Source organism: Mustela erminea, chromosome 2 (assembly GCF_009829155.1).
Source record: "Mustela erminea isolate mMusErm1 chromosome 2, mMusErm1.Pri, whole genome shotgun sequence".
NCBI classification, from domain to species: Eukaryota; Metazoa; Chordata; class Mammalia; order Carnivora; family Mustelidae; genus Mustela; species Mustela erminea.
This window is the reverse complement of record NC_045615.1, coordinates 33,257,428-33,271,911: the sequence shown is the minus strand read 5'-3', so window position 1 is coordinate 33,271,911 and position 14,484 is coordinate 33,257,428. Positions and strand designations below refer to the sequence as shown.

Sequence of the window (14,484 nt, the reverse complement as noted above, 5' to 3'; positions counted from 1 at the left end):
AGCTGAGAATTGAAAAGAATGTCTTTAGGGGCACGTGGCTGGCTCAGTTGGTAGAGCATGGAACTCTTGATCTTGGGGTTGTGAGTCTGAGCCCCATATTGGGTATAGATCTTACTAAAAAACAAAACACAAAGTCTTAGTATGTTGAGATGAAAAGAACATCTTTAATATGATAAAAGCCATCTACAAAAACCTGCTGCTCACATCATACATAACAGTAAAACATTAAATATCTCTTTGCTGGTAAAATTCAGAACAAATGCTTAGCTGCCTGTTCTCATCACTTTTATTCAAAATTATATTAGAGTTCACAGCCAGTACAATTAGGTTAGAAAAATAAATAAAATACATAAATGTTAGAAAAAGAAGGAAAAATCCATTTGTCCTAAAATAATATCATAGGGTACACAGAAAACCCTTGGTTTTCTACCAAAATAAAAATATTTTTTAAAAGATTTTACTTACTTGAGAGAGAAAAAACCAACGGAGGGAGAGGCAGAGGGAGAGGGAAAAGCAGACTCTCCATTGAGCGGGGGGCCCCGATGTGGGGCTCAATCCGAGGATCCTGAGATCATGACCTGAGCCAAAGGCAGATGCTTAACCAACGGGGTCACCCAGGTGCCCCTACCAAGAAAAAAATCTAATCGGAACTTGTTAGCAAATTTAACAAGGTAAACATAGTAACAATACATAATACAAAGTAAACATAGTAACAAGGTAAACGTAGTAATCGGAAATAAAAATTTTAAAAATCAATGTAATTTACCACAGCATCAAAAAATAATAATAATCAAATGCCTGAAACTAAATCTGGCATATAATTCTCAACTGGAAGCAGTCTTGTCCCTATGGGGACTTTTGGCAAATGTTTGGAAAATATTTTTGATTTTCACAGCTGAAAGTACTTCTGGCATCTAGTGGATAGATGCCGGGAAGCTGTTATAAACATTCTATAGTGCACGGTCAGCACCCACAACAAAGATTTCTCTGGTCTAAAATGTCAAAAATGCCAAGGTGGAGAACCCTGATCTCTACACAAAAATGCCATAAGACCCAACTGAGAGAAACTTAAAAAGACCTACATAAGTTGAAAGTTTTAATAGTTCATGGATTTAGTTATGTTAAGTATTCTCTCTGGGTTCATTTATAGATTCAATATAATTCTTATTAACACTTCATCAAATATTTTTGAACGAAACAGACATGTTCATTTTTAAAATGTTATAAAATCCTGAAGGATATAAAATGCTAAAACAATGTGGAAAAAAAGAGAAAAACACAGAGTCCTTACACTACCTGATTTCATAGTACAGGCATATGAATAGACACCAATCACCTGAACAGAACAGTCTAGAACTAGACCCATACACACAGCCAACTGATTAGCAACTAAAGTGCCAAGTTCATTCAGTGAACAAAGGAGAGTCTTTTTGACAAAATGCTGAATTTCAGTTAAATCTGCACAGAGAAAACAAAATAAAGCAGAAAAAAAATTCTCCTATCTCACACCAAACACAAAAATATTTTGATATGGATCATATATCTAAGCATTTAAACCAGAAGCATAAATCTAGAAGCAAACAGCTTAACTCTAAGAACTTGAAATCAGGAAAATCTCTTGGATAGGACACTAACAGCACTAACCCAAAACTTGGAAAATTAATTAATTAAATTCCATAAAAATTTAAAATATATGCTTCTCAAAAGAGACCATTAATAAAATGAATAAACTAACCACAGGCTGGGAGAAATATTTATAACACATGTAACAAGGGATTTGTACCTGTAATATGTAAAGAAGCCTACAGGTCAATAGTAAAATGATGAACATTCCAATTTTCTAAATGAGCCAAAAATTTGGACACTGCAGCGCAAGAGATGTACTAATGCTTGACAAACACACACAAAAGGATGCAATTTAAAACCACGAATGAGATACCATTTCACACCCAGGAGAATGGCTAAAATGAAAAGGACTAACCCCAGTGCCTATTGGTAAAGATATGGAGCAAATGGTAATGGCACCTTGGACTTCCTTATAAAGCTCTTCCCCTGCACTCTCAGGCCACGTATTTGAGGTGGAGTGGAATCTATCTATAGACTTCACAGACTGGTTGAGGACTACATCGTGGCCATGTAGAACCACAGAGATAATTAAACATAATTTTAAAAAGGAAAGAAAGAAAGAGAGAGAGAGAGAGAGAAAGAAAGAAAGAAAGAAAGAAAGAAAGAAAGAAAGAAAGAGATGTTACCTGATCCAAGCTGACCAATTAAAGTCAGGAAGTCAGCCCTAGATCTTTTAATTATTGAGAAAGAAATATTTCTTATATTGGCACTTAAACTGGTAGATTATAGATGTGGTACAACTGGTGGTCTTTGTGATCATCATCCTAGCAGAACTTTCATGAAAAGAAAGCTATCCCAGATTTACATGGAGCCGAAAGAGGGAAAGAAAGATCATTTGGTGTTGAATCCCACAATCCATGAGTTTGCTGTAATCCTTAATTTGTCAGTTAGGAGAAGCAATAAATTACCCCTTACCTCAAGCTGGTTTGAATTCTATTTTTTTTTATTTGCACCTAAAAAAGTCTTGATTAAAACAGAAATGAACCACATTCAGTATTTTCTTTACCAGTAAACAAAATCAATCTAGAATACAAGTGAGATTCCATCTGTGTAGAATATTCTTTTTATGCAAGACTTGGGGGACATATATTTTTTCCTGCTTTATAAGTAAAATATTTCAAAAAAATCTTCTTCTAAAAAGATATATACTATAATCTGCTATACCAATTTTAAGGTTCACTTCTGGGAAAGAAAAATCAGTAGTTAAAGTGAATGTGACCATTTGATCAAACAACAAAGTAAAAGCAGTGCCACAAGAAATAAAAATCCATTAGCCAAAGTGGCTGGGATGAAGAATAAACAGGAATATGATGGTATGTATTACTTTGACACGCAGAAAAATCAAAGTATAACCAGGTTCTTCTTGCCACTAGTTGAATGAAATTGCAGGATTTAGAAAAATCTAATTCTATAAAAGTTTGAGTATATCTGCAGATGGCTGATATAAAGACTACTCAGAAATTGAAGAGGAACAATCATTAAAAGAAAATATTTTTTTCAAGATTTTTATTTATTTCTTTGACAGAGAGAGACACAGTGAGAGAAGGAACACAGGAGAGAGAGAAGCAGTCTTCCTGCAGAGCAGGGAGCCTAATTCAGAGCTCAATCCCAGGATCCTGGGATCATGACCTAAGCCGAAGGCAGCTGCTTAACTGACTGAGCCACCCAGGCACCCCAAGAAAACATTTTTTAAAAGGGTGTAATGGTTGTTTCTCCCATGTCTCATAAAGACATGTTCAAAATAAGCATTAGGTATGATGTTCTGTAGTACAAAATCCACAATTTTCAGAACTAAAATAAAGTGAATAAATATAGCCAATGGTGTTATTTTTGAAATAAATTTTCAAATACAAAAAACAAGTTAGGCTGACACTTTAATATTAAAGCACAATAATAGTCTTCAGTTCATTATATGTCATCCTTGTAATAATGTCTTTTGTTTGGTTCTAAATCAAGTATACAGGTCTAGCTCAGATGATAAAAACATCTTATAATAGATTTTAATAATAGCAACACTTGTTAAAAGTTTATTATTTTCTCTTTAAATGCATTATTCTATTTAATTCTTATAATAACTATGTGTTATATATTTCATTAAGGTAATTATAAAAATGAGGAAATTGAGAATTACTAAAGTCAAATAAATACCTGTCACAAGTGAGATTAGGTTTGTCTCACTTCAGATTCAATATACAAGTCAAAATAACAGAAAAAATTTTTTTAAATAAAGTTAAACACAAAAGTGAAATAAAAGATCCCCAAATTTAGGAACTACAGAAATAGAAATATACTGAATTAAAGTAAACTCATTTCTCAAATTTCTGTTACTGGCTTCAACTCAGTTTTAACAGATCTCTCTCTTTGGGAGTGTAATCTGCGTACATGGAATCTTTAAAAAATCAAGTGCTGATAATTTCTTTAACTCGTTGACGGAAGGAACAAAGCTCAACCTCCACATTATACATTTCTAAAAATCTCTGATATGAAAATGAAACCATCAAATTAGTGGAGATAATCTTGGAGAGTATTTGTACAATCCTAGGTTTGGCAATAGATATGGAGAAAGGTAGACCTTCTTGAGTAAGACAGCACATTCAGAAGCCATAGAAGAAACAAATAGACTTATTTTATTGCATTGTTATATTCAACGGTAGTTATTGCCCAGTGCTGCTGAAGCTTTTACTATCATATTCATTGTGTATTTTTTTACTCTGTTGTCTTTTTAAATTATTTAAATGTTTACTATTTCCAATATACAAAGAACTCTCAATTAATAAAACAAATAGTTGAAGGAAGTGAGAAACAAAAAATAAAAATTCACAGATGATGAAATTCAAATATTAACAAGCATATGAAATGAACTTCAATGTCTCTAGTAGTAAGGAAAGCACAAAATAAAACCATTAGCAAGATGCTATTTTTAACTCCTCAGATTGGCAAAAATTAAGAGTGAAAACATTCCCTGCAGACAATGTTTCAGAAAAACAAGAGAGCAACTTGCTAAAATTGTTTTGGAGAGTAATCTGTCTATAACTCTCGCTGTAAAAAGACACAGTGTTTGACTCAAAAGCCCCATTTTTTTTTTTTAATCTCATCTCCGGAAATAAATAAAACAATACCTTTGTTTTATACACACACACACACACACACACACACACACACACACACACACACAGCCCTGAGTTTTTTGTTTTGTTTTTGTTTTTAGTATGGTAGTCCCAGAATGTCTACCAACTGGGAAAGGCTGAATAAATTATGTTATACCCATGCCTTGAAGCTATAAAAAGTGTATCTGTATCCACTGACCTGAAGAGATTTTAAAGTATACTCTAAGTAAAACAAAACAAAACTTGGGTGTAATAGGTAAAAAATTGTTCCATTTAAAATAAAACAAAATTTAAAAATTTACATGTGCTATATATATCCAAATGAGAAAATTCTGGGGTTTGGGGCACTGGGTGGCTCAGTCGACTGAGAGTCAGACTTTGATTTTGGCTCAGGTCATGACCTCAGAGTCATGAATTAGAGCCCTATGACAGGTTCCAAGCTGAGTTCAGAACCTGCTTAGGATTCTCTCTCCCTCTGCCCCTCCCCGCCATGCATGCACACATGCACACGCACGCTCTCTCTCTCTCCCTTTCTCTTAAAAAAAGGAAAAAAAAAAAAAAAAAAGAATATCCTGGGAAAGGCCATTGGCTTGGGCAAGGAGAAGAGTCGGAAAGCAATAGAAGGATATACATATATAAATCTGCACAGGTGGAGCTGTTAACATTCCTTAACATAGGGGATAAGATCGGCAATGGGTTGGGAAGTATGAGAGCATTCATTTTTTACTGATAAAACTCTGTATCATTTATCTCATTAAAATAAGTTTGCACTCTCTTTTGTAATTTTAAAATCTAAAATAGAAAGACTTTAAAAAACTGAAGCTGTCGTGATGATATAAGACCATTTTCAATATTGAAAAATTCCCAACATGATCTGAAGCCACTGTGGTGAATAAAATGTTGTGGCTACAGAGTGAGTCACACATATGGCTCCAGGGGGTTTGCAATTCTGCGCTGTGGGTGGGCCTGTGGCCGCTGAAAAGCACTCAGATTTGAAAATTGTGGAACACTGTGTCAGCTCACCTCCAGCTGAATTCAGTATGAAGTCTCCACCGTGAAGAAGAGAGTTTTGATACACTTAGGGAAGGACGTAAGGCACTGGAAAGAGAGAAAATTGATGGAGCGAAGTTGTGGAGGGTTGAGTCAGGAGATGATGCTATCAGACCCTTCCTGAGAGCAGAGGCTAGATCTTATTCAGAAATGCAAGTCAAGAAGTTCAACCCAGGGGCACCAGGGTGGTCCAGCATCTGCCTTTAGATCATGTCATAATCTCAGGGTCTAGGATCGGGCTCCACATCAGTCTCTCTGGCTCAGTGAGGAGTCTGCTTCTCTCTCTGCCTGCCACTCCCCATGCTTGTGCTCTCTGTCAAATAAATAAATAAAATCTTAAAAAAAAAAAAAAAAAGAAGAAGAAGAAGCGGTCCAGGCAGAATCTTTCAATCTTTATCCTTCCCCAGCAACAGCTGGCACTGACATAAAACTTACCATTTGGTAGACACTGTTATGAGAGCCTTATCCATTCAACTCATTTAATTCTCCAACAAGCATAAGAAGGTGGTCCTATTGTTACCTTCACTTTACAGGTGAAATAACCAAGACATAGAGGAGCTGATAGCTATGGTCTCATAGCAAGTCAGTGATGGAGTGGAATTTGAACCCAGATAGTCTGGCTACTTAAGATCTCTCCACAGGTTTCTTAAACTTCCTAAAATATGTCATGTTACTTGATACATTTCAAGTCTAAAAAGTTTTCCTTTTGTATGGAATATTCTTTTCTCCTCATCCAATATTAGCATTTCCTTTCCCAGTCCCTTCACTGTTGAATAACCAATACAACTACTGCCATTTTTCATAATACTTACAACAATGCTATAAGAACTTGTTATAGTATTAGATTAAAGCACATGAAGGGCATGAGAATTGAGGGTGCAGAAATCAGTGTGTAATTTAGCCAAATTCTTAAGAATAGGTATTAAAAATGTTCATAAAATATATCTTTCTATTGTACTCTTAGAGTTAAAGTCACTCCCAAGTCTATTGATTTATTGATGTATTTCATATTTCCATTTCACAATATATAGCCAGGTTGAAGGACACAAATCCAGAAGAAGCAGAAATTCTAAATGATTGGGAAATATACTATAAAATCTAAGGCAAGTAATTCTTTAAAAATGGAAAATGACGAGAGGCAGTGTTATGAATGCTTGGAAAGTGCACTTAAGATCAAAAACATGATAGCGAAAGGAAAGCTTTCAGTGGAAGGTTTTCAGGATGAAGACAGTACTTAGTGTTCCCTCTTCCACTGAATACATGGATGGTTGCAAAATAGTCTTTCCAAATATTGGATGTGGCTAAACTAAATAGAAGTTTTAAAAAGAAAGGTGAATATAAGCCAACACCAGTAACTATAATCCATTTGTTTCATGAGGAAATAAATTAATTTTTCAAGATATACTAATAGGGGCAAAGCTAGAAAATGTTAGAATGAAGATGACTGGTATTATGGAAATAGGTGACTTTTTTAGTTCTTAGAACTGTGATTTATAAATTGTATAGTTAATGAACAAATCTATATCGTATGTCACAGACTTTGAATGGATAACTTGGCCTCCTAAATGCCTGAGATGAATACTACCTCCTATCTTCTGCTTTCTTCTTTAAATTCAAATGTCATCATCACTTCTGTCCTCACTACCCCAAAGCTTCTATGAAGTTCATCCTTTCTTTCCTCTTAATTCAAAGCCACTCTTTCCCTCAGTGCTCTGGGCTTACTATATTTCTGCCTTAATCTTTAAAAACTCAGTATTCTTTTTCCATTGATTTCTAAACCTGACCTATACCTCTGCTTCCACTAATCTTAAAAATTCGTAAACCTGGGAGCGCCTGGGTGGCTCAGTCAGTTGAATGTCTGCCTTTGGCTTAGGTCATGATCTCCGGGTCCTCAGATAAAGCTACTAGTTGAACTCCCTGCTCAGGAGGGAGTCTGCTTCTCACTCTACCCCTCCCCCAATTCTCCCTAGCTCTCTCTTTTTCAAATAAATAAATAAAATCTTAAAATAAAAAACCTCATAAACCTGTTATTATTTATTCATTTATTTATTTATTTTAAGTTCTACACCCAGTGTGGAACCCAACGTGGGGCTTCCACTTACCACTCTGAGATCAAGACCTGAGCTGAGATCAAGAGTTGGATGCTGAACTGACGGAGCCATCCAGACACTCCATAAACCTACCGTCTTTTAAAGCACTGTACTATCAGTGGTAAAAATTCTCAACAAAAGTCTTCTAACACTGTCTTAATTTTCTCACCAGTAATTCCTTCCTTACCTGCTACGTTTTAGCCTTCACGTTCCTCTCATTACTTGTCCCTCAGCTCTCTTAAATTTCAGAAAAAAAAAGGATGGGTAATGGAGTAGAGTCCCCAAGATCATGAGAAATGATGGAAGCAAAGAAACAAGGTTACAAGAAAGTCTTGACAAGGGGAAACAATGTCAAAATTAGGGGGAAATGCCTGGAGAGCAGAAAGGAGAGAAAGGCTTGGGCAAGAGTATTGCTCATGAACCTGTAACGACACTGTATTGGGAAACATTGCTGTGGAAGGATCTGATCTCTGTGAGACCAGCAAAAGAAAAACTGAAGAGTCAGTCTTGACTGGAAACTTATGAACTATTTTTACAAACAACAAAGAGAAGCCATTATCACAGGAACTAAGAGTGTGATGCCTGCATAATGAAGCATGCGTAATGTAGAGACCATGCCTTTACTGTATAATTTCAGGTATTTTGGTAGCAGTGAGTATAAAGGAAAGTAGGAAAAAAAGAGAGCAGGATAAGAGCTACATGCAAACTGGATGAGAGACAACAGTCTGAAGGTCCCATGTCTTTAAAAGACCTCTGATATTTGTTATCCTGAGGCTGGGAATCCAAGTCCAAAAATCTCTCTTTGATAGTTTTTACCATGGTTTCTAAAAACTGGGATGAGTTCTTCTTTTCTTAAGGACTCTGAATTTATTGTTTTCTTAATTTCCTTACCACCTACACCAGGCCAGTTATCCTGGGAGGACTTTGTAGGCATGAAACCTCCAAGTGCCTCAGTATTTGTTCGTTGGAATGGCTTGTCACAACTGATTTGATGACTATCGTTCTCTAATAAGACACCTCAGTGCAAAGCTCTGGTTGCACAATATTACCAATTATAACTTGGTAGGAAGGACAGTTTCTTAATGAAATAATTACCACAAAATAACTTACCATGAACAATACAGAGAGTTCAATTCTGGGAAAAAGTGACCACAAGAATCAGATATTGTTTTTAAATGTTTCATTTGTGAAAGTAGAATATATAAAACTGTTGTTTAGATAACCTAAAAGATAGCTTTCTTATATATCCAGAAAAATAGAATGTAAAAACAAAATTAAAAATATTCCAAACAGATAACCACAATAAATTTTCCTTCATCAGTTCATTCGGTTATTAATTGTTTCCTGGTGGATCCTGGGTTAGTAGTCACATTGAGCCACCTACTTGTCAATTAAAACTGACTTCTAGGTATCCTGATGCTGTCCACTGATACAGTTTGAAAGTTGTCTGAATGATGTCTGCTCAGAAGCCTATCCAGAGAGTCTACTCTCCAAATTGTCAATATTCATCCAAGGTTTTAAGTTTCCTAAAGATCTTGGAAATTATTTTCAAGCTGACATATCACAAAACATGATTAGTCTTGAAACCAAGCTTATCCCAATAATGATTCAATTAAGATAAATAAAATTTAGTTTTTGGTAATGGTAAACATTATTCAGGGTTAAGTTAGCCTCTTTGATCAGTAACCTATTTAAAATTAAAATTTAAAAATTTAAATTTAAATTAAAAATGTAAAATAGTAAACCTATTTAAGCTTAGAAAAAACAAACTCAAGTAGAGCAAAATATATAAATAAGATGTATTTAACATTGATGAATCAGAAGATACAGGGCTTTTTTCATTACTAAACTAAGATTATTGAACTGGTCCTCTTTGCTATAGAGTTAACCTGGAATCTTTTTTAAAAAAAACCATTTTATTTATTTATTTGACAGAGAAAGAGATCACAAATAGAGAGGCAGGCAGAGATAGAGGGGGAAGCAGGCTTCCTGCTGAGCAGAGAACCCAATTCAAGGCTTGATCCCAGGACCCTGAGATCATGACATGAGTGGAAGGCAGAGACTTAATCCACTGAGCCACCCAGGTGCTTCTTAACCTGGAATCTTAAAGCATTTTTGAGGTAGTATCTTTTTTTTTACTTATTTTAATTTAATTTTATTTTATTTTATTTTTTACTTATTTATTTGACAGAGAGAGACACAGAGAGAGACAGAGACAGCAAGCACAAGCAGGGGGAGTGGGAGAAGGAGAAGCAGGCCTCCTGCTGAGCACAGAACCCAACCGGGAACTAGACCCCAGGACTCGGGGATCATGACCTAAGCTGAAGGCAGACGCTTAACACCCAGGCGCCTTTGAGTTAGTATTTTTAAGAAAATAAATTTTAGATTTATACTTTGGGATAGAAAAGGATGACCTTTGTGGGCTGCATTTATACCTCAGGTAAACAGTTTGCTATGTCCAACTGGTACAAATGGGCCCCCATTAACTAAACCAGTAGTCTTGAAATTTTTTCCATACATATTCTCAGAAAATTAAAGGTTACTTCAAAAAATTTTCTTATTATTTTAAAAATGTAGTGTGTCATATTACTAATATCAACTTTTAAAATGAAATTTTTATATCACATTTTTAATATATCCAGTGAAATTAGAAGTGGCATATGAAATCTGAAAAGAGTAAGTGAATTCTGACTAATGAAGCGAGTTCTCTAAAGTTCAGGTCACCATGCCCTTGACTGTCCTAAATGACAATAGGGGGGTATTTTGCCCTGGACCCGCATTTCATATGCTCTGCTATTAAGAGAGCAGTTTTTATGTAATTTGTGGAAATTAGCATCAAAAATAAAAGAAGGTATTGGACCAAAAGTAAATGGAAGTTACAAAGGCATATTAATGATTGTCTTTTAAATGTACCATTTATATAGTAAACTCCACGTTATATGCAAGGTAGGTTAACCTAAATCGAGTAAGTTAAAGGTAGCAACACACACCAACAGAGATAACCAGGAACATCAAAGATAAAAAAGCAGAGAAACAGTCTATCGGTGACAATACCACTCAAATGAAATCATGCATATGGCTGTGCCTCACCCAGGAATCTGATCACCTGTAAAGGAAAACACGTTTCTTATGAATAAGCAAATAGCACAAAAATTAAATGATCTATCAGTCCATCAGAAATAAAATGGAACTTTTAAGTTCCTTTGCCTTGAAATCAGGCAAAGTGAAATTTCACGCTACAGACACAAATAACTGAGTCTTTACTTTCTTTTTAGTGAGGGTACTGAAAATGCTTTTCATAAATATTAAATATTCCATTTCTAAAATTCATAGATTGATAAAGCATAGAGACTCATCAGGACTTGTAAACTGGATGAAATAAAGTGCTACCATTTTCAGTATTTCTTACTGTTTTTCATTACCTTGTTCTCCTGAAACTCTGCTTTGACAATCGTTGAGGTATAGGAGGGAAGAACTGGCTCAACAAGTGTCATCATTGCCACCACTCTGATTCACAATGTATCTTGAATTCAAAACATATTTACATGGGTTAAAGTACTTTCTAATTCCAGGCTTTACCCTTATGAAAATTAACACTAAGGTAAAGAAAGTTGTAATGGTCTACTGCTGGCTCATGGTGACTGCATTAAAGTAGTCTGTGCCAGAATCAATATTTTGAAATGTTCCTTTGTTTGGCACGCTGAAGATTTCACAACCAGCAATAGATGATAACAGTAAGATAGGGGAAAGTATGGCTTTCTTTTGAAAAATGGGAAGGGGGCAATTATGAATGAAGACAGTGGAAAAAAAATCACAGGAGTATTCTCAAGCAGATCAATGTTAGGAACAAAAGCATGGATTTAAGAATTTGCAAATAGATTCATTTAAAATCTTCCTGTGCTTACTTTCCACTTGGAAAGTCTTCAAGACCCACTCCTGCAAGTCCATCTATCACAGTTTGAAGAATATGAACTTAACTTTCTAAAATTATTGAGATCTCTTTAGTTTATCTTCCTAAAGGACTTTTAATAATGTAATAGTTTTAAGTGAAATATTAAAAGCAAATATAATCCAGATATAAATGCGTCAACATGCAATTGAATTTTTGTGGAAATTGATGATCTAGTTTTAAAATTTATGCAGAAATCCAAAAGATCAACAATAGCCAAGGCAATCTTGAAAATAAAAAGTGAAGGAAATGGAAGATACAAATTACTAAATATTAGAACTTATGAAAAAGCAATGATAATTAAGACAATGTAGCATGGCCACAAGAAGAGACAAACAGACCACTGGGACAGACACAAACCTGTCCAGGAATAGTCACCTGATATATGAGAAAGGTAATACTCCAATGTAGCAAAGAAAGGATGTTTTAGGGTTTTGTCTTTTTTTTTTCATGATGCTGTGCAGTTGTGTCAAAAATTGTATTTAGGGCTGCCTGGGTGGTTCAGTGGGTTTAGCCTCTGCCTTCAGCTCAGGTCATGATCTCAAGGTCCTGGGATCAAGTCCCGCATCGGGCTCTCTGCTGGGTGGGGAGCCTGCTTCTTCCTCCCTCTCTCTCTCTCTCTCTTTCTCTCTTTCTCTCTGCTTGCCTCTCTGCCTACTTGTGATCTCTCTGTGTCACATAAATAAAATCTAAAAAAAAGAAAAAAATTGTATCTTGACCCCTAACCTCACACCACACAGTAATAATCTCTAGAGGAGTTGTGGATCTGTATGTGGAAGATAAAAATACAAAGTTTGCAAAAAGAAACACAAAGAATATCTTCAGTAGTTTTGAGGAGGTCAAAGATTTTTAAAACATAACACAAAAAGTACTGACTAGAAAGGGAAAATAATGATAAATAGGACTACATTAAAATGAACCTTTTGTTCATCCAAAGAAACTCTTGATGGAATGAAATTATAGTTCAAAAAGTGAGAGAAGATATTTGAAATACATATACCCAATAAATGTACAAAGTGTCCATTAAAGTCAACAATATAAAGGCAAAGAACTTGAACAAGTACTTTCACACGACCAATAGACATATGGAGACACTCAACTTCATTCCTCATTCAGAAGATGCAAATTAAAACCATCGTGCAATACCGCTTAAATGACAATTCCAAGAGGACTAAAATAAAGATTATAGACAAAACCAAATGTTGATGACAACAGGGTGCAACCTGAACTTTCATATTCTGAAATGAGAGTTTAAGTTAGTATAATCACTGCAAAAAGGGTTGCAAGATTGAGTAAACAAAAATATAGAACACTGTTTATGGAAAAATATTTGTCAGTATATGATAAAGAAGAACATGTATGTACAGCCAAATGACAAAGCAGCTACCCCTGATTTATATAACCAATAAAAATAAATTCATGTAGGTCCTTTTCTAGGACCCTCTCAAGATGAATGGAGTCACAGTACTGGCATGATGCCAAGCTTCGGTTTAGCTTTTATTACAATACATCTGAACAAAACATGAGACCACCGCAGAGCAGAAGTTATGAGCTTTCATCGGCTGCTACTAGTGAGAGGATATTTCTTCTCAGTCCCCATCTGGATTCTGGTGGACTGCAGCATTCTTCTTTTCCCCATGGTCTAGTTATGGTTGGAGTTGCTGGAATTGCCCATTGAGGGAACACATGGTTGGGTATTTTTGAACAAATTTTTTGACTCATCTGCTGCCCTTTTGTGGAGAATAGTTAGAAAATTAAATTTTTCAACCTGAGAATTATTGGAAAGGAGTCCCCCGTTCCTGGAAAACTAATGACAGCAGCTATTACATGGGAACCTAGAGATCTAGAGGTTTTTTGTAATGTAATGGCTTGATGTGGTACCAACAAAGTAAGACTTAATGGAATCCTGGCATTGGGTAGGGGAGCTGGAGAGTAAGCTTTAAGTAGTGTAAAGGACGCATTGCTGAACAAAAGAGAACTGAGTTTACCCAACCTTCTAAAGAATTAAGCACTGTATGTTTGTCTAAAAAACCTTCTATACAGAAATTCTTTCAAAAATCACATGACTAATGTCTAAGTGATTTCAGGAGCAAGGATTGACATATTTCAGTTGAAATACGTTTCTTGACTCTAGGCTAACATATTATGTGAATATTTGCCTCTTTCTGAGTTACAGCAAATATTCTGAGAGCTGAATGCAGTTCATCAAATAGATCCCACTTTAGATGGTAAACTAATGGTGTGCCTTGGAAATCAGGTGATGTTTTCATTGTACTTCAAGAATATTCTCCTAATATCTGTACTTTTCAGGAAAGGGTTAATAATGTTAGGGCCTTTTCAAGTTTCTCGTTAATCTGAATCTGGATAACATCACAAATGCATCTCATGACGGTACTGCTAAAAAAAAGCACATACTTTAGAAATGTTTAATGTGAACCCGAAGTTCTCCTTGTAAAAAACTTGAATAATGTTCTTATGCAATAAGTCCAATAATTTAGCCAGTAGACAAACTCTTACTTTGCTTTTTTAAAATTAGAGAAACATATTTTAAAGTTATTCACTATAGTCCAAGCTAAATATCTTATCATCTACATTTTCTGAACTATTTGGGCAATGATAAATGCTGTTTTCAAAACAGACTTATTCTTACCTAAGCTAACAG

The 14,484-nt window shown here is 35.2% G+C and overlaps 1 pseudogene; it reads left to right on the top strand.

Moving 5' to 3' along the window:
* The first annotated feature begins 12,137 nt into the window (after positions 1 to 12,137).
* Positions 12,138 to 13,830, top strand: LOC116582026 (annotated as a pseudogene).
* The last annotated feature ends 654 nt before the right edge of the window (positions 13,831 to 14,484 follow it).